The 19,791-nt window shown below is 34.7% G+C and overlaps 1 long non-coding RNA gene across 1 annotated transcript; it reads left to right on the top strand.

The window, feature by feature from the left end:
- Window positions 1–13,314: 13,314 nt before the first annotated feature.
- Window positions 13,315–19,073, top strand: LOC131928363 (uncharacterized). Its single transcript, XR_009383768.1, has 4 exons — window positions 13,315–13,403; window positions 14,305–14,371; window positions 16,056–16,133; window positions 18,719–19,073. It is a non-coding gene; the product is annotated as an uncharacterized LOC131928363 (long non-coding RNA).
- The last annotated feature ends 718 nt before the right edge of the window (window positions 19,074–19,791 follow it).

Raw genomic sequence — 19,791 nt, forward strand, 5'->3', positions numbered from 1 at the left:
GCAAATCGAAAATTGAAAGTTTGTCCCTGGGAAAGGTTGCTATGCCTCTGGGGGGGGGGGGGGGGGGTGACTCCCGACCTCGCTACGCCACTGGCTAAGATTAAAAGTAATATATAATGGTATAGAAAGGTATATAGAAAAGAAAGGTATATAACTCAATTTCCCTAACAGTTACAGTATTTATTTGGTTGTTTCCCTTTCCAAAGATTCACTTTTATATTTGCTTGATATTTACCAACACTAAAAAGAACATACATTTAAGGCTTTAAAGACATGCTAATCATAGAAATAAGTTGAGTATAGAAAGAAAACCATTGAATTTTGTTAGCAATGATTAGAATCCATAATGACTGAAAACAAAGTGATTAAAATTAATATCAATAGTGTTAGTTAAACTTTAAGGTAAATAACTGCAGCCAACCTAACAATTATATTTATAACTATCGAGTTTGTTTATTTACAAATATGCATCAAATCTACGTGACAATTAAAGAATGAAACTCGATGATCTTTTGTACTGATAATTGCGTTGTTATTAAATAAATGTAGTATTACGTATGCACCATCTTTTCTGATAGTATGACAATCCATGCACAAATTATGACAATCAAAATTTACCAATGTATTCACACTGCGAGTTTTTTACTAAAACTTCTTAAATATTTGAATATGTCAACACCTAAAGCGCTGTCCAGTCAGGATGGTGGGACTAGCCACGTGATACACGTAGTACTAGTGTATATCAATGGGAAGGAATCTGAATCGCTTTTATTCTCTTCTTAATGGCTTTCGAACGCGGGGTGTAGGGCCATCACCGTGTATGATAGATTAGCGTCCCCATAATTAAATGTGATGTCTATCTCAATGCCTTCTTCATTGATCACTTTGCTTTACTGTGTTTTAAACTCCGTGTTTTATATTGTAGTCGATCATTTCCGCGTTCAAAGGTTACTTCTAGTGTTCTGTTGCTAATGATGTTAAATTAACCATTATAGCTTGACATTTTTTAATTAAAGCTAAACTTGGTCGTGTCGGCCATGCTGGTCTAGCAGTTTCTGAGGCAAAACAAAATACAGAGGAAGTGATCTACATTATACTTTCAAAAAAAAAAGCGGGAGTGATCTCTCTTAATCTTTAAAAAAAAAAAATTGCAAAATGTGTCCGAATCTCGATTTGATTTTTGTAAGATTGCAATATATCATTTAAATTCCCTTTACGTTAAAGTATTGAGGTGTAAAACGGATAAAGCTGTCAAAAGTTCATTAAAATTGTATGCACAATTATAATACTTTCTCTATACTCTGTATACGAGAAGGTAAAATGGTACTTGCATTACCACCCACCTAGTGGATTCTCCATTAAATGGAGAACCGAGGAGAGTACTAGAATAGCTTTACATAAGAGCCAAACAAGATAAGCTCTGGAACAATAAGGCTAAAATAAATAATGGTCTTATTTTTTTTTTAAATTACATTACAAACTCATTGTGTGTATACACACGTGATGAGAATCTGTATTCACCAAGTTATTCACACTTCCGAATTTTTTTATTCTACTAAAGCTTCTTAAATATTAAAAAAAGTAATATAAGTTCCAAAAGACGAAACAAAAAAAAGTAAATTTGAAATCCGAGCTCCAATATTCAAAGCAATGTCTTCAAATAAAGAAACATGAATACCGAAACAATAGACCTCTCTTTTCATTTTAAAATGTTCTTCTTTAGTCAACTCGATGATATATATTAAACTTAAAGAAGGCATATTTTTTTTTTATTTTACCAATGGTCTAATTTGCTTTTCGGTAATAATGCGATATTTTTTATTTCATAGTCATTGGTTTCAAACGTATGAAGTAATTTCAGTCCATTGGCACCAGTGGCGTAGCGAGGTCGGGTGTCACCCGGTGCGGCACTTAATGGTGTCACACACCAGAGGCGTAGCGACCCTTCCCGGGGACAACCTTAAAATTTTCGATTTGCACTCCCCACCCAAACTTTCGATTTGCACCCCCCCCCCTCCCAAATTTTCGATTTACACCTTCCCCCCCCCCCCCCACCTTCAAGTTTTGCTCTATTTATTTTGCTATTTTTTTTCGCCTTGGTATCACCCTCCTAAATGGTGTCACCCGGTGCGGACCGCACCCCCGCCCCGCCCATCGCTACGCCTCTGATTGGCACTGTTTCTATAGGGCTGGTAAGTAGGTTACCAACCAGTTCTATGGCTCATGCAGGTTTTATTGAGCTGTAGAACTGGTTGGTGACCTACTTACCAGCCCTATATTGTGTGCTGGCTTTGGACTACATTTCAAATATCCATTCATCTTACCTTCAGGCGTAGCAGACGACGACATTTCTGAACAAATGTCTCTAAGGCTGCGTCGATTGGGTCTTCGTAATTATCTATGTCCATCTCGAATTTCACCAGACTTTGACTGTAGACAACATGGTTTATATATGAGACAGGGTTAAGTCCCTTTTTGTTGGCTAACAGAGTTAATTGCCCACCCTTTTCATAGTTCATCTCTTCATCATCTTTTGCCTTTCGTGCTCAAGACACATGGGGTTGATGAAGTAGAGTTCATCTGCTTCAAAAAACCTCGGTAAATGTAGGGATAGTGTGGTCAGCACTATGCCCAGCCGTGAGACAGGTACCCATCAGAGGTGGGTGGACACATGGACATTCGAACTCGAAGCTTTAGCTCTCTAACGCTAGGCCTCACTGTCTCTCTCATCATATCATACTTAATCACAGACCGTAACTGACCTTCATCCTGGATAGGTTATGTAATGCCAGTATACTAAACAATCCTGATTTTCTTTGAAAACCCGTCTATTTACAACACCTGGCCACACCGCATATCCACCACCAACACTCCATTCACAAAAGAAATCATTCCTTCTGCTACACATTTACATCATGTACCACCCCCCCCCCCCCCCCAAAAAAAAAAACCCCGTTACTCTTTTTACTCGGGAAGTCTATGCATCTCCTATTCCTATGCTTGTGAATTTTTTTTTTTACTTTTCCTCTTGGTTTTTTAAAACTGTTTTTAGTGTAGTGTGTTTCGGCGCCTGTTATCGTCCGTGAATGTTTCTGCTTTTTTTTACCACGTGCATACACAAAAACTTGAGTCACACAAAAACTTGAGTCACACAAAAACTTGAGTCACACAAAAACTTGAGTCACACAAAAACTTGATTCACACAAAAACTTGAGTCACACAAAAACTTAAGTCACACAAAAACTTCAGTCACACACAAACTTCAGTCACTCAAAAATCTTCAGTCACTCAAAAACTCACGCACCACTGACCTGAAGTGCGTCGAGATATGTTGCAGCACAGCCGCCATTTTCAACTCATTCGTGTGGTCGTAATTGTCTCCAATTATCAACCGGATGTTGTGGATGGGTATCACCGGATCCAATATGGCGGGGATGGAGACAGAAGGATCCGAAACAAAGCCGTCAAAACTAAACACAATTTTCAACTTCTGGAATGCGTTCATCTGTATTGAAAAAAAAATTAATTTTAGATCAAAATTTGATATAAGGTAGAGAATTAGATCTTATACTTACATGTGAAATTTCATTTATCTATCTGAAATTGTACTCAAGTTATAGGCTTTTGAAAAATTCAAAGTAGAAAAAGTACCACTTCCGGTTATTGGAAATCGCTCAAAAGTTGATACGGATCTACGATTTTGATAAACTACTTATATATGAAATTTCATCAACCTAGCTGTAACGGTACTCAAGTTATCGTGTTTACACACGGACACACACACACACACACGGACAGAATTGCTAAGTCCAGTTTTTCAGACTGGATTACGCATATAACCTCTTAATTTTGATAAATCTGAATTGATAATTTTTGCCCGATTAAAATAAGTCCTCTATACTTCGGATGTGATGAAGGACTGAGGTGTAATACGGTGAAAATTGTTAAAATTTCAAGTGATTTTTGTGCACGATTACAATACTTTCTCTATACTTCGTATATACGAGAAAGTAAAAAGAGAAAACATAAATTGATTAGACTAACGGAAGATTTGATTTAACAGAGTAATTCAGATGAGCCGTTGTGCGGTTCGTTGTTTGACGTTTGGTGATGCTGTTAATTATTCCTTAATCAATGATGGTGTGCAGTAGTGTGTATTTATGTTCTTTAACTACGCACGATCTAGTTTATCAAATACTTAAATGTCTATCTATTCTAAGGATTAGTTATTGTGTCATGCATGAGCGTGCTGTAATCATTTACGGATGTTTTTGTTTGAATGTTATCATTGCCGGGTAGTGATTTAATTCTATAATTGATAAAAAAAAATTGTGGTCGTCCATAAATGACGTCACACTCGTAGAGTGGAAGGGGGGAGGGGGGGTGTCCGTAATTTTGTGACAGTGTGTGATGAGGGGAGCGGGGGGGGGGGGAGAGTTCAGATGGTATGACGTCACACTTTTGCATCATAAAAAAAGCAATGTTAGAAAACGAGCTTTAGCCGTTATTTCGCGTTTTACAAAACTGTTTTAATAAATTGTAATATGAATTGATTAAAACACTTTATGTTGACAGAGTTCAAACAAGATTTTGGAAAAATATCGATTTTTTAGAAAAATTCAACTGCAATTTTGAGGGGGGGGGGGGTTAGGCTGAGGTGTGACGTCATTTTAGGGGGGTCTAGCTTTTTGTGACGGTGTGTGACGGAGGGGAAGGGGGGAGGTAAAAATCGTCCAAAAAACCGTGACGTCATTTATGGATGACCCCTTTGTTCCACCGTGTCATGTTTACGTATCCGTTGTTATAAGCTATGTTAAAATCTGTAGCGTAAATCCCATTTTTAGTGTATATCTTGAAACATCGCTTCTAAAATTGTGCAATGGGTAATTTTTAAAACAGCTCAACAAAATTCACTAGTCAGTCTGTCTGGTCCTGGAGCTTCATTTGGTTGTAGACCGTGTATCGTCTTTGGATATTTTCTCCGTTGTGATTAGGGTGTTGATTTTAGTGCAATCATCATTGTCCAGCCTAGTTGTGCAATTAAGGTTTGAATTATATATTTCATCGTCCGTGTCTTCCTTATTGAAAAGTATTTGATAGTATAAAGTAAACAGAGAGCTGTGCTGCTAACCCGTAAGTCTCGAGTTCGAATCCGGGTTCAAGTCAGTAAATCGTCCCCGAGACCACCCAACTCTGATGGGTACCTAACTCAACTTAGGGAAAGTAAAGGCGGCTAGGCATAGTGCTGACCACACTATCTCTTCATAATATGCCGATGTCACAGAAACAAGTGAACTCTACTTCATTTGCCCTATAGACCGTCAGGTTTGAAAAGGGAACTTTACTTTTACTTTTTAACGTAAACAGACGTTTTATTCTCCTAGGTCGCTTGTTATAGTCCCTTTGTCATCTCTTACGCTACTTACCTGTTTACTGTATATTTTACTTTGGTGTTATTTTTACGAGGCCTCTTCTCTGCCTATCTATGTATTCGGCTTCGTTTAGCGCTCCTTTGTGTCTGTGTGCTGGTATTGCGTTTAATAGGGCTTGTAAATCTCGGTCTATCACACTTAAAATTCAAAATCGCGTTGGCCAGGGAGATATATAAATTTGCAAACTAAATTAATTTTCGTGAACAAATTCAAACTGATAATAATTTTAAAACAACAACATTGCAGTTATTTGTTTAATAGACATCGCTTCATGAGTCTTACATACCAAGAGTACACAAAATGACCCAACTATGAAACATTTAAAAATAATAGAATCAAAGTAAGTACCGAAAGGGTTAGACTATTAATATTTTTTTTATTAATATTGAAACTACATTTTAGACAATGTGTTACGGATTCGAGTAAATTATTAGAAAATATACTCATCTTTAACAGGACAAAATAAACCGGGAGTGATCTCCCCTAAACTTTCTCGAATATTCTAATATAACACTACATGGGATGGCAACTCGGGATATAGACTTCTAGACATGATTTTTAATCCATTTTAAATACTCACATTTCTTAAAATAGAATATAATCTCGTAGAAAAAAGAAATGCACACCAAGTGAACGCTAAATAAAAAAGCGCATAATAGTGCGCAATATTATTAGTACTTTATAAATTTACATGCGTTTTTTTGAGAAATCGGAAATAGCGTAAATAAGTACTTCCGGTCAACGGAAATTACTCAAAATTTGACAGAAGGTAGATAATTAGCTCTTTTACTTACATATCAAATTTCATTTATCTATCTGAAATAGTACTCAAGTTATAGGCTTTTGAAAAATTCAAAGTAGAAAAAGTACCACTTCCGGTTATCGGAATTCGCTCAAAAGTTGACACGGATCTACGATTTTGATAAAATACTTATATATGAAATTTCACCAGCCTAGCTGTAACGGTACTCAAGTTATCGTGTTTACACACGGACACACAGACACACAGACACACAGACACACACACAGACATACGGACAAGATTGCAAAATTATGTTTTTCCGTATCAGTAAGGTGTAAATGGTCGAGATTTGTAAAAATCTCGATTTTTTTTTTGCACGATTACAATACTTTCTCTATACTACGTATATACGAGAAAGTAAAAATTCATAAAAACGTTTTAATAACAAGCTTTTATGTACTAATGCACTAAAAAGTAGAAAATAAATTATACACTACTATTTAAATTACTATAAAGAAAAGCGTGGGTCACTTTAGTACTTTAGTACCTATTGGATACCTTTACTAATATTTGAGAAGAGACCCACGCTTTTCTTTATAGTAATTTAAATAGTAGTGTATAATTTATTTTCTACTTTTTAGTGCATTAGTACATAAAAGCTTGTTATTAAAACGTTTTTTTTATGAATTTTTTTTCAGTACTTTACATGTTTTATTTACAATAGTGTTACATGACTAAAAACCATTGCGCGTCTATTGAACGTGATGGCGCAGCTATTGAACCTGATGGCGCAGCTATTGAACGTGATGACGCGTGTGGTGTGGTTGGATAGACATGCCTACTAATTCGGTCCAAATTTTAATTAATTCATAAAAAAATTAATTAGGCATCCAATTAAGTCAAATTTAGTTTCAGATTGCATTGTCTTCATGTCTTGACCCACGTGCCAAATGTGAATCGTATCGGTCAAGTAGAAGTTTCCGAATTTTCACTCCTGCGTTTCGATCTAGACTGACGACAGATAGACTGTCGACAGACTGTCGACAGACTGGCGACAGAGGAAGTGAGTTAAATAAAAGCTTGTAAAAATCACAATTTTAACGTAGGCTATAATTTAACGGACGTTAATGTCATATGACCTACGTTAATATAAAATAGCCTACGTTAAATTGTGTTGTTTTTTTTTACAAGCTTTTATTACAAGCTTTTATTTAACTCACTTCCTCTGTCGTCAGTTGGCAGGCACTTCTAACAGACAGATACGGTTCGAAGTTGGTACGTGGGTCAAGACATGAAGACAATGCAACATTACATTCAATTTGACGTGGGTCAAGACATGAAGACAATGCAACATTACATTCAATTTGACGTGGGTCAAGACATGAAGACAATGCAACATTACATTCAATTTTACGTGGGTCAAGACATGAAGACAATGCAACATGACATTCAATTTGACGTGGGTCAAGACATGAAGACAATGCAACATGACATTCAATTTGACTCAATTGGTTGCCTAATTATTTTTTTATGAATTAATTAAAACTTTGTCCAAATTAGTAGGCTGTGTCGTCAAACTATTCCGCGCTATGGTTTTTAGTCATGCAACTCTAGTGTAAATAAAACATGTTAAGTACTAAAAAAAATTCCATAAAAATCGTTTTAATACCAAGCTTTTATGTAATAATGCACAAAAAAAAACTAGAAAATAAATTAAACACTACTATTAAATAAACTATAAAGAAAAGCGTGGGTCACATGCGAGGAAAAAAACTGACCGTCGGGAAAAATATTCTTTGTCCAGTCTGCCATCCGTCCGTCGTCCTGTGTTTCAATACATCTTTACATATGTTAAATTTACCCCATGATCCGTCCACATATCATGGACATTTGTTTGGGGAGGATGGGAGGAATGGAATTACTTTGTTTTTCCTCAGACATGCAAGTTACACTGTCAGTTTGCCTTCGATTTAGTATAATAATAGAACCGCTGCTATAATAACAGAACTGCTGCTATAATAATAGAACTGCTTCTATAATAATAGAACTGCTGCTATAGTAATAGAACCGCTGCAATAATAATAGAACCGCTGCAATAATAATAGAACTGCTGCTGTAGTAATAGAACCGCTGCAATAATAATAGAACCGCTGCAATAATAATAGAACTTCTGATATAGTAATAGAGCCGCTGCTAAAAACTGTGACTTGCAGCGTCTGGTTTTACTTATTTGTTTTACTTCCTGCAGAAAATTCCGAACGCTAAAAATCGTTGTTATTAAACGAAAGCGGCGCATATCTTACATGCAGCGGTTCCTACACCGGCAGTCGCATCACTTTATGTAGGTGAGTTCTTCTCTGATACCCGGAGGGGCACTAATTGTTTAACAGAAATGTACAATAATATGTATCCATCTATCTATTTGTGTATATATATATATATATATATATATATATATATATATATATATATAAATATATATATATGTGTATATATATATATATATATATATATATATATATATATATATATATACATATAAATAGATAGATAAACATAAACGGATACAGCAGATACAGTAGAAAAACTAGTTGTATGTCATTGCTTCGATATGATGTAAAATAAATTGAAAGTAGTACAGTAAAGAAATAAGAAAAAAACACAAAATGTAGGCCGACAAAACAAAACAATCCATCACTCTAGGCCAGGGGTCTCCAAACTTTTCAGCCCGAGGACTATCAAATATCAGTTCGGGGGCCAGAGTTTCTTTAAGGTATCTCTTCAAGGTCGTGGCGCCCCTCCTCCCCCCCCCCCCCTCGCAAAGAACGTCTACCGCCCCCCCAACGAGATATAATGTATACAGAAATAATTACAAATTTCAAGTGTCCACCCCCCCCCCTCGAGGCTGTGGCGTAGCTACCGTAAAGCTAGCGTAAGCAAGGCATAGGGGCCCAAGGCAAATAGGTGCCCTTTTTCGAAAGTTTGAGGGGGGGGGGTGCAAATCGAAAGTTTGTTCCCGGTCGCCGGGAAGGGTCGCTACGCCTCTGAGGGGCCCACTAACACTTTTTGCATAGGGGCCAAAAAATCCTAGCTACGCCACTGACTCGAGGTCCACGTTTGTTCTGAAATTGTTCTTCCCGTATTTCATTCTTGAAAATGTTTGTTCACACAGCATGTTGTTCGAAAATTTGAAAGGTACTTTGATGCAAAAGTTTTAATGTTAGGAAAGTCTTCCTTGTGCAAAAACGTATGAAAACCCATCCGCCCTTCTTTTAGCTTGTCTCTAAGGAGGTCATTTTCTTGCAATTCAATGACCTCCAGCTGCAGTTCATCTTTGCAACTGGCCACATTTGCTTCAAATGGGCTTTGAAACGATCTCACTTCTTCTGCATATGAATCCAAGTCAGAAAACCGCTACTGAAACTTCAGCTGGAGGTCTTTAATGATCTCGTATCTAAATGACGTGGGGAACTCAGTGGTTGCTTCAGCCCTAAAGACGTTGCACTGCTGAAAGTGTGTCAAGCTGTTAGCCTGTACATGTTCCAAAAACATGACAAGTTTGTATCTAAAAGCCTTTAGGTGGGTGTATAGATCAGAAACTAGATTTCACTCTCTTGCCGTTTTAGGTTTCGAAAAATTAAATGACTAGTTATGTCTGCAGCAGAGGCAAATTTCTATACCCACTCTTCATCAGACAATAATGGATGTGACCTGCCTTTACAATCAGGAAGACACCTATTTATTTTCTTAGATACTCTGCTCAGAATTTTCTCTCTAAATTGGCAATCTTACTGATGTGAAATATGGTAAATCTTGCGTTTTGATTTTGTTTTTGTCTCTGAACTATCTATGGTCAGATATCCCCTTTGGTAACAGTGTCATACATTATATGTAGAAGGCCAGCTCTCGTGTTATGTTCATGTTTTCATCCACACCTCTATGAAAACAAATAGCTGAGAGGTGGAACAGCTGTCCAGCCACTCATCCATTGCAATTGAAAAATGGCGAAATTTGCTTGAATTTTTTGCTATTTGTGTCACAATGTTTTCAACAATGTCTGCAACACGGCGAGTAATTGTATTTGCCCACAAAGTTACATTTTCAAATAGTTTTGAATTTTCTGTGCAAAGCTCCTCAACCACCTCCAACAAAAAAAATGTTTCAGTGGACATAAAGATCGTCGCGGGCTGGATAAAATGAACTCGCGGGCCGCATCCGGCCCGCGGGCCGTAGTTTGGAGACCCCTGCATTAAGTAGAAAGCGAAAGCTGATAATCAAATTTTGAGATCGAATTAGCATGATAATAAAACAAGGAGTGGCAGAAATTTGATGGAGTCACAAAGGCTGAAGAGAGTAAAAGAAAAAAAATAAACAAATGGCCGCAAGAATAGTGAGTAGAAGTTTGTGGAACTTACCTGCCCGATTATTGACTTTCTCAAGAGTGAAGGGCTTCGATCAGAGGCGTAGCAAGGGGGTTGTACATATGTCCCCGGGCGCCGACCCTAGGGGGCGCAAAAATAGGTGGAAAAAAATATTAAAAGCTCATTCTAACTGCAGATTTGCATTATAATTAATAAAAAAAATATTTGGTTTGTCCCCCGGGGGGGGGGGGGGCAAGTTGAAAGTTTGTCCCAGGGCACCTGGAAGGGTCGCCACGCCTCTGACTCTGATCATTCTTATTACAAAACAGACAAGGCATACAGTTACTCTTTGAAACAACACACTATGAATTTGTAACGTTGTGCATATATTAAACGTAGAGACAGGTTTTACATTAAACCTGGAGACAGATTATACCAAATCAATATTACAGTATTCTCTTGAAATATTATCTGAAGAAAAAAACAAAAACAATTCACTTTATAGTTCAAGTTTGATATTTTCATCCAGTCATATATCAAATTTAATTGTTTAAGATTGGCAGCTTAAAATGTCCTTTATGCTCAAATGTACTGATCAAAAAACGTATTAATTAGGATTATACGGATTGGTTTAGTTGCATACATGTAAAAGCTTATGGTTTCTGATTGCTTATCTGCACCACATGCTGGTGATTTTAAATAATCGATAGTTAAAGTGGTTAGGACATAACATACCTGCAACTCAATATTCACAGCTTAAAGCATGAGATGTTCTTTGTACGTGAACATTTAAATAAGTATGTATTTAAATTTTGGAATAAAGGCGACATATGTTCGATCCCAAATGTGCAAATTTTATTAAAAATTATTTACAACGCTAACGACTTTTTTTATTGTTACAACAGTTATGATTGTTAGAACTGTCACAACAGTTACAGTAGTTATAACAGTTACAATATATACACTAAATACTATATAACGTATACAACAGTTACAAAATACAACATATAGGAAATACAAAAGTTACAACAGATACAAAAATTAGATACGACATAACTTATACAATAGTTACAACAAGTGGCTTAGCAAGGATTGTCTCATGGGGGGGGGGGGGGGGGGGGGGGTTCAAGTTTAACTTCAGTAACCCAATTACTGCCTTTCCCGTTTTAGGTGGCGAGGTGGGGGAGAATAACCAACTCAGAGTGAACATAGCGTCAGTTTTTAGATTACTGTTCTAAACATACATATAAAATTATACATCTATTCAGAAATAAATTTAAATAAGTAACAGTGGTATTATAACAGTAATAATTTTTACCCCCCCCCCCCCCCCCCTCCCGCCTACGCCATTGGTTACAACAAGTACAGCAGTTACAATATATACAACAGATACAATAGATAAAAAATATACATAAAACATATACAACAGCTACAGTAGTTATAACAGTTACAATATATACAAAAGATACGATATAACGTAAGCAACAGTTAGAACATATACAACAATTGCAACTAATAAAAAGTATACAACATATACAACAATAAGGTACAACAGATAGAACATATAGATTGAACTGTTACAACAGAGACAACAGATACAACAATTATTTACGATATAACGTATACAGCAGATTCACTAAATACAACGGTTACAACAGATTCAACAGAAATAACAGTTACAACAGTTACAAAAGTTACAACAGATACAACAGTTACAACTGTCACAACAGATACAACTGATACAATAGTTACAACTGTCACAACAGATACAACTGATACAATAGTTACAACATACTACATACAACAGTTACAACAGTTTCAACTGATTCAACAGATACAACAGTTTCAACATATACAATATATACAACATATACAACATATACAATATATACAACATATACAACATATACAACATATACAACATATACAACATATACAACATATACAACATATACAAAATATACAACATATACAACATATACAACATGTACAACATGTACAACATATACAACATATACAACATATACAAAATATACAACATATACAACATATACAACATATACAACATATACAACATATACAACATATACAACATATACAACATATACAACATATACAACATATACAACATTTACAACATATACAACATATACAACATATACAACATATACAACATATACAACATATACAACATATACAACATATACAACATATACAACATATACAACATATACAACATATACAACATATACAACATATACAACATATACAACATATACAACATATACAACATATACAACATATACAACATATACAACATATACAACATATACAACATATACAACATATACAAAATATACAACATATACAACATATACAACATATACAACAGTTACAATATATTCAACAGAAATAAGATGTACAACAGATGGTGCTAGTAGTCTAAAACGACAACCCCTATCCTTATTGGTACAATCATAATGTCGAAAATGAACTTTTCTTATATTACAAATATAAAATCTACTAGCTTACTGGGTATAAACGAATACAAATATGATAATGTACCAATTTTTTATGTTGTATATTCCCATGAACTGATTTAAACTAATAAGCTATGTTAATGTATCAGCTTTTTATGTTGTATATTCTTTTGAGCCTCAAGTAAAGCGATATAATGATATTTTGTTTTTAAATCTCTACCGTTACAGCGTATTGATCTAATGTAAATACATTAAGATGTTTTATCTATGTCAGCGACAGGTTGCGTTAAAGTCCTATTAGTATGGGGCCTATCGAATTACAACCATGCAATCTATATAAACCATTCACTTATCAAACAAACGCCAACACATTCTTCAACGTGAACAGGTATGCCTGTGTATATTTTGTGTTGTATGTATACTTCTCGGAAATATATAGATAGTTAGATTATAACTGCAACACGATTACTACAATGCTTTCTGCTTAATGTGATTGTATTTAAAAAAAATGTTTTCATTCGTAGATTACTTTAATTTTAAAAAAAATGTGCGCCTCATCTTAATGGTTGTTGATGTTTATACTTACTTAGCAATTCCAGTCAACACTATGCCCAGCCGCCTTTACTATCCCTAACATGAGTTAGGTACCCATCAGAGTTGGGTGGACTCAGGAACGGTCTACTGACTTGAACACGGATTCGAATGGGAAAGTAAAGTCGGCTGGGCATAGTGTTGATCACGCCGACCCTTCATATGTTCATATGCAGAGTGATGACCACACCGACCCTTCATATGTTCATATGCCGAGGTTACAGAAACAAGTTAATTTTACTTCACTTGCCCCATGGACCGTCTTAAAAGGAACTTTACGTATTTGTAAACGTAAAGCGTGGTACTTTTAATTTGAAACTGAACATAAAAGTAACGCTATAATTACACCTAAGACAATTTATTAATATTAGGGTTCTATTAGATTGGGTTTAGGGGGGGTAGTGCAGAATAGGGTTTTGCCGCAGCCATTCAATTATACTTGTAAGTGTGGGTTAGCCCAAGCAACTTCGTGTTTCGTATACTAGTAGAATTCTACAATTTAGCAAATGAAGAAACTGAAGATGACGGATGACGGCAAGAGATAATAAGTTATCCAAAAAAAGACAAATTTCTAATGTTCTGCCGAAAGGCTTGTTAAAACAAAAGACGAATAGATGAGTTCAATTTCGTCGATTAGTTGTCAACACAACGCTCTCTTTAAACAGCTTTCTTAAAATTACAAATTTGATTTGTTTCAGCCTCATTCCAACAAGAAATGAAGCTTTGGTTTTTCCTTATCCTCCTTATGGTTGCCTATGCCAACGCGTAAGTGTGTATACACCAGAAATTAAAAGTGTTGCATTGAAAGCTGGTTCCAAATGGTTCCAAAAGATTGTTGCCATAAAACATATTTTTCAACCGAAATAGAATATTTTTACCCTCAGCTTTTCAATTATTTCTGGGGCCAGGTGTTACATAAATAAAAACAGAATCCACGGAGTGAAATTGCAACAGTCACATGTAATTTCCAACAATTACAAGAGAAACGGTGAACATTGACACAGAGAGAAACTGGCAACATGCTACGCTAAGTTGACGATACACCACACACCGCTTACACACACCGTTCACACACTTCTTTTTCACGCTCGCACACTATTTTCAAGGCGAGGCCACTCTCATATACGCTTTATATAAACATCTACATCACAATATTTTATAACATTTGCGAATTACGTACAAAAAAAACTTTAGGTTTTATTAAGGCTAGAAATATTCAAACAAATAATTACTATATACTGATTGTATAACAAATTCCATTGATCAATGTGTGCGAACATTACATATATTAATCCACCTTGAAAAATTATTTAGATTCCTTACTCTAACAGTTATTAATTCAAGTTGTAGTAAATTATTAAATTTGGTGTATCCCCCCCCCCCAGACATGAAAACATTTTTCCTCAGGCAACGTTTAGTTGGTGCCAACCCCCCCCCCCACCCCCCTCCATTAGGCGATAGCTTTAAACTTTGCATAGATCATACTAACGATGTTGATCAATAGGTGGTTATAAATACAGCTGAATGTAGTATAGTTTTCTATATAGTTAGCAGTATTACGTCATGGTGTCACCCCCACCCTCCTCCACACACACCTTTTTCGGGATTTGTCACTTTTGTTCTTAATTAAATTACTTTTCAACTCTAATTATTCATTTATTTAACTGAATGATCTTTTAGATATATATGTATATATATATATATATATATATATATATATATATATATATATATATATATATATATATATATATATATATATATATATATATATATATATATATATATGTTGCTCTTTTTTGCCTTGGTGTTACCCCCTAAATGGTGTCACCGGTGCGGTCCGCCCCCCTCCCCTTCTCGCGACGCCTCTGAATAGTACTACAATAGTAATTTAGCTAACACTTATATTTTTAATTTGGATCAGTAGAATCAGTGTGTTATGTTGACAGTCGATGTTATATTATTTAATATAAATTAACTACTAGGCTATACCCATCGACTACTATTGTGTATTTTATCAAAGAAAACAATTGTGGCGACTCTCTTTGTTTTACTCTTTCTGGCCATTTGCTTGACTTTAACGACTTATATTCAAAACAAAAATATGAAAAAAAGAGTGTAATTGATGTTCTTACAGATTATTATTTTTTACACAATGTCATGTAACTATGATTGTATCGCTTGCAGTATTTTTTTAAGATATAAAAAAAATTAAATTATTACATAGACTTTTCAAGTTTTTTGTTGAACAATATAATATTATATCGACAATCAAAATTACATCCATATATTTTTGTATCAATTTAGTTTTCGCTTCATTTTACTATTCATTATTTAAATTAATTATATTAGAACACAAGATATTAAATAATAGCACCAATATTAATAACACATGAGCTTATTCATTAGTATTGTAATTGCCATTTTAATTCTATATTTCTATATTTAGATGTAATGTTCTAAATAGAAGCAAAAAATTCTATTGTTATAATAAACCAAATAATTGCCCCCGTGGGATGAAATGCCAGTAAGTTGTGATTTTTTTTTAAATTTTAATATAGAGAAATTTTCTTTTTCTAAAATTAAACAACTGAATTGCAAATTTCTATGAATACATGTGATTTTTTTCTCAAAACGTTCACAATCAACATTATAATAATATGTTTAAAATCATGTTTAATTTTTTTTTTTAATAATCAGTTCACTGAGTGAAATTCTATGTGCAGTCAATATTAAATGCAAATAAATACATCTACATCTACATCTACATCTACATCTACATCTACATCTACATCTACATCTACATCTACATCTACATCTACATCTACATCTACATCTACATCTACATCTACATCTACATCTACATCTACATCTACATCTACATCTACATCTACATCTACATCTACATCTACATCTACATCTACATCTACATCTACATCTACATCTACATCTACATCTACATCTACATCTACATCTACATCTACATCTACATCTACATCTACATCTACATCTACATCTACATCTACATCTATATCTACATCTACATCTACATCTACATCTACATCTACATCTACAGCTACATCTACATCTACATCTACATCTACATCTACATCTACATCTACCTCTACATCTACATCTACATCTACATCTACTTCTACATCTACATCTACATCTACATCTACATCTACATCTACATCTACATCTACATCTACATCTACATCTACATCTACATCTACATCTACATCTACATCTACATCTACATCTACATCTACATCTACATCTACATCTACATCTACATCTACACCTACACCTACACCTACATCTACATCTACATCTACATCTACATCTACATCTACATCTACATCTACATCTACATCTACATCTACATCTACATCTACATCTACATCTACATCTACATCTACATCTACATCTACATCTACATCTACATCTACATCTACATCTACATCTACATCTACATCTACATCTACATCTACATCTACATCTACATCTACATCTACATCTACATCTACATCTACATCTACATCTACATCTACATCTACATCTACATCTACATCTGCATCTGCATCTGCATCTACATCTACATCTACATCTACATCTACATCTACATCTACATATACATATACATATACATCTACATCTTAATCTACATCTACATCTACATCTACATCTACATCTACATCTACATCTACATCTACATCTACATCTACATCTACATCTACATCTACATCTACATCTACATCTACATCTACATCTACATCTACATCTACATCTACATCTACATCTACATCTACATCTACATCTACATCTACATCTACATCTACATCTACATCTACATCTACATCTACATCTACATCTACATCTACATCTACATCTACATCTACATCTACATCTACATCTACATCTACATCTACATCTACATCTACATCTACATCTACATCTACATCTACATCTACATCTACATCTACATCTACATCTACATCTACATCTACATCTACATCTACATCTACATCTACATCTACATCTACATCTACATCTACATCTACATCTACATCTACATCTACATCTACATCTACATCTACATCTACAACTACATCTACATCTACATCTACATCTACATCTACATCTACATCTAAATCATTATTTCATTGTCTGTATTATTTAATTATCTCTCTCTCACTCTTCATTTTTCTGTTTCTCTCTCTCGCTCTCTCTCTCTCTATAAATATAAATAAATAAATAAATAAATATATATATATCGCACCATTCTGAGGCACCGGCGAAAACGCCTGATTCAACTTAGTAAACGACTATAGTACCCTAACTTATTCTTAGTCTTATGCGCACACTTAAACGAATGTAGGCGCCATAGCGAACAAGGGAAGGCCCGGGGCGCCAAATAACACCATGTCGGGTATTTTGTTTGTGTTTTGGTTGTGTTTGTGGTTGTGTTTGCGATTGCTTTTTTGTTTGCGTTTGTGTTTGTATTTTTATTTGTGTTATGTTTGCGTTGTTTTTTTTTGGTGTGTTTTGGTTTTCTTTGGTTGTGGTTGGGTTTGTGTTTGCGTTAGGATTTGTTTTTGTTTGCTTTTTTGTTTGCGTTAGTGTTTGTGTTTTCTTTGTGTTTGTGGTTGGGTTTGTCTTTGCGTTTGTTTTTGTGTTTTCGTTTGTGTTTGTTTTGTGTTAGTGTTATGTTTGCGTTTTTTGTGGGTTGTGGTTAGGGTGGGCAATGCCGGGTAAATGCTGATTATTAAACACACAAGTTATTTCGTTTGTGTTTGTTTTGTGTTAGTGTTATGTTTGCGTTTTTTGTGGGTTGTGGTTAGGGTGGGCAATGCCGGGTAAATGCTGATTACTAAACACACAAGTTAAGCTCCATTACAGATCCGTTTTTCAGAGATGACGACTAATATATATATATATATATATATATATATATATATATATATATATATATATATATATATATATATAGATATATAGATATATAGATATATAGATATATAGATATATGTATTTAACACATGCAGAAACATTTACGAAAATTTATCTCAAAAGTGTTTATAAACTTTTAATTTTGGTCATGTTTTTCAGATGGAGTGTCCTTGCCCTTGATTACATATGCGTAGCTGGTTAAGTACAGCTACTTTATAACAACTTGAAGGAAGAGCTTAATTAGTGAGGTATTCCATAAACATCTTAGAGCTGTCTAGTCGATTCTCCACAAAAACGTTTATGCAAAAATGACAATTAATTAAACTTCGAAAGGGAAGCCACATTTTGCCTTTGACACATCCCAAATTTTAATTCTTATCATAAAAAAATATCCTCAATTTACAGATATCGAAACTAAAATACACCCTCTCACAATAATTTTAACATTTTTTTTTGCCAATCCCGATAAATGTGTTTTTCTGTTTGAGAATGTAATAAAAAAATGAAACATCAATTGTTTAATGTTTTGGTATGTTTTCATAAAAAAATTTACCATCAAACTTCATCAACACATTAACACGCGCTGTTTACAAATTTCACTAATGGATGAATGGATGGTGAAGTCGGTTCATTAGAAGATTGTTAACTAGCTATAGATCGTGGGCGACAAAGTGGAAACTATATTCTAATTATTTTTACAAGCTTTTATTTAACTCACTTTCTCTGTCTGTCTGTCTGTCTAGATCGAAACGCCCGTGGTAAATTGCAGGCACTTCTAACTGACAGGTACGGTTCGTAGTTGGTACGTGGGTCAAGACATGAAGACAATGCATCGTGACATTCAATTTGACTTAATTGGTCGCCTTATTCATTACAAGCTTTTATTTAACTCACTTCCTCTGTCCGTCTGTCTGTCTGTCTAGGTCGAAGCGCCGTACGAAATTGCAGGCACTTCTGACAGATATGGTTCGTAATTGGTACGTGGGTCAAGACATGAAGACAATGCATCGTGACCTTAAATGCGACTTAATTGGTAGCCTGATTGATTTTGTATGAATTAATTAAAATTTTGACCAAATTAGTAGGCAGTTCTATACATACGCATCATCACGTTCAATGGGCGCGCAATGGTTTATAGTCATGTAACTCTATCTATATATATAAAAAGCAATGTATGTGTGTGTGTGTCTCTGTGTTTGTCTGTCTGTGTCTTTTATGCATTACCACACCTC

The sequence above is a fragment of the Physella acuta genome, unplaced genomic scaffold (genome assembly GCF_028476545.2).
Source record: "Physella acuta isolate Inbredline_101_S28 unplaced genomic scaffold, ASM2847654v3 ptg000090l, whole genome shotgun sequence".
Lineage (NCBI taxonomy): Eukaryota > Metazoa > Mollusca > Gastropoda > Physidae > Physella > Physella acuta.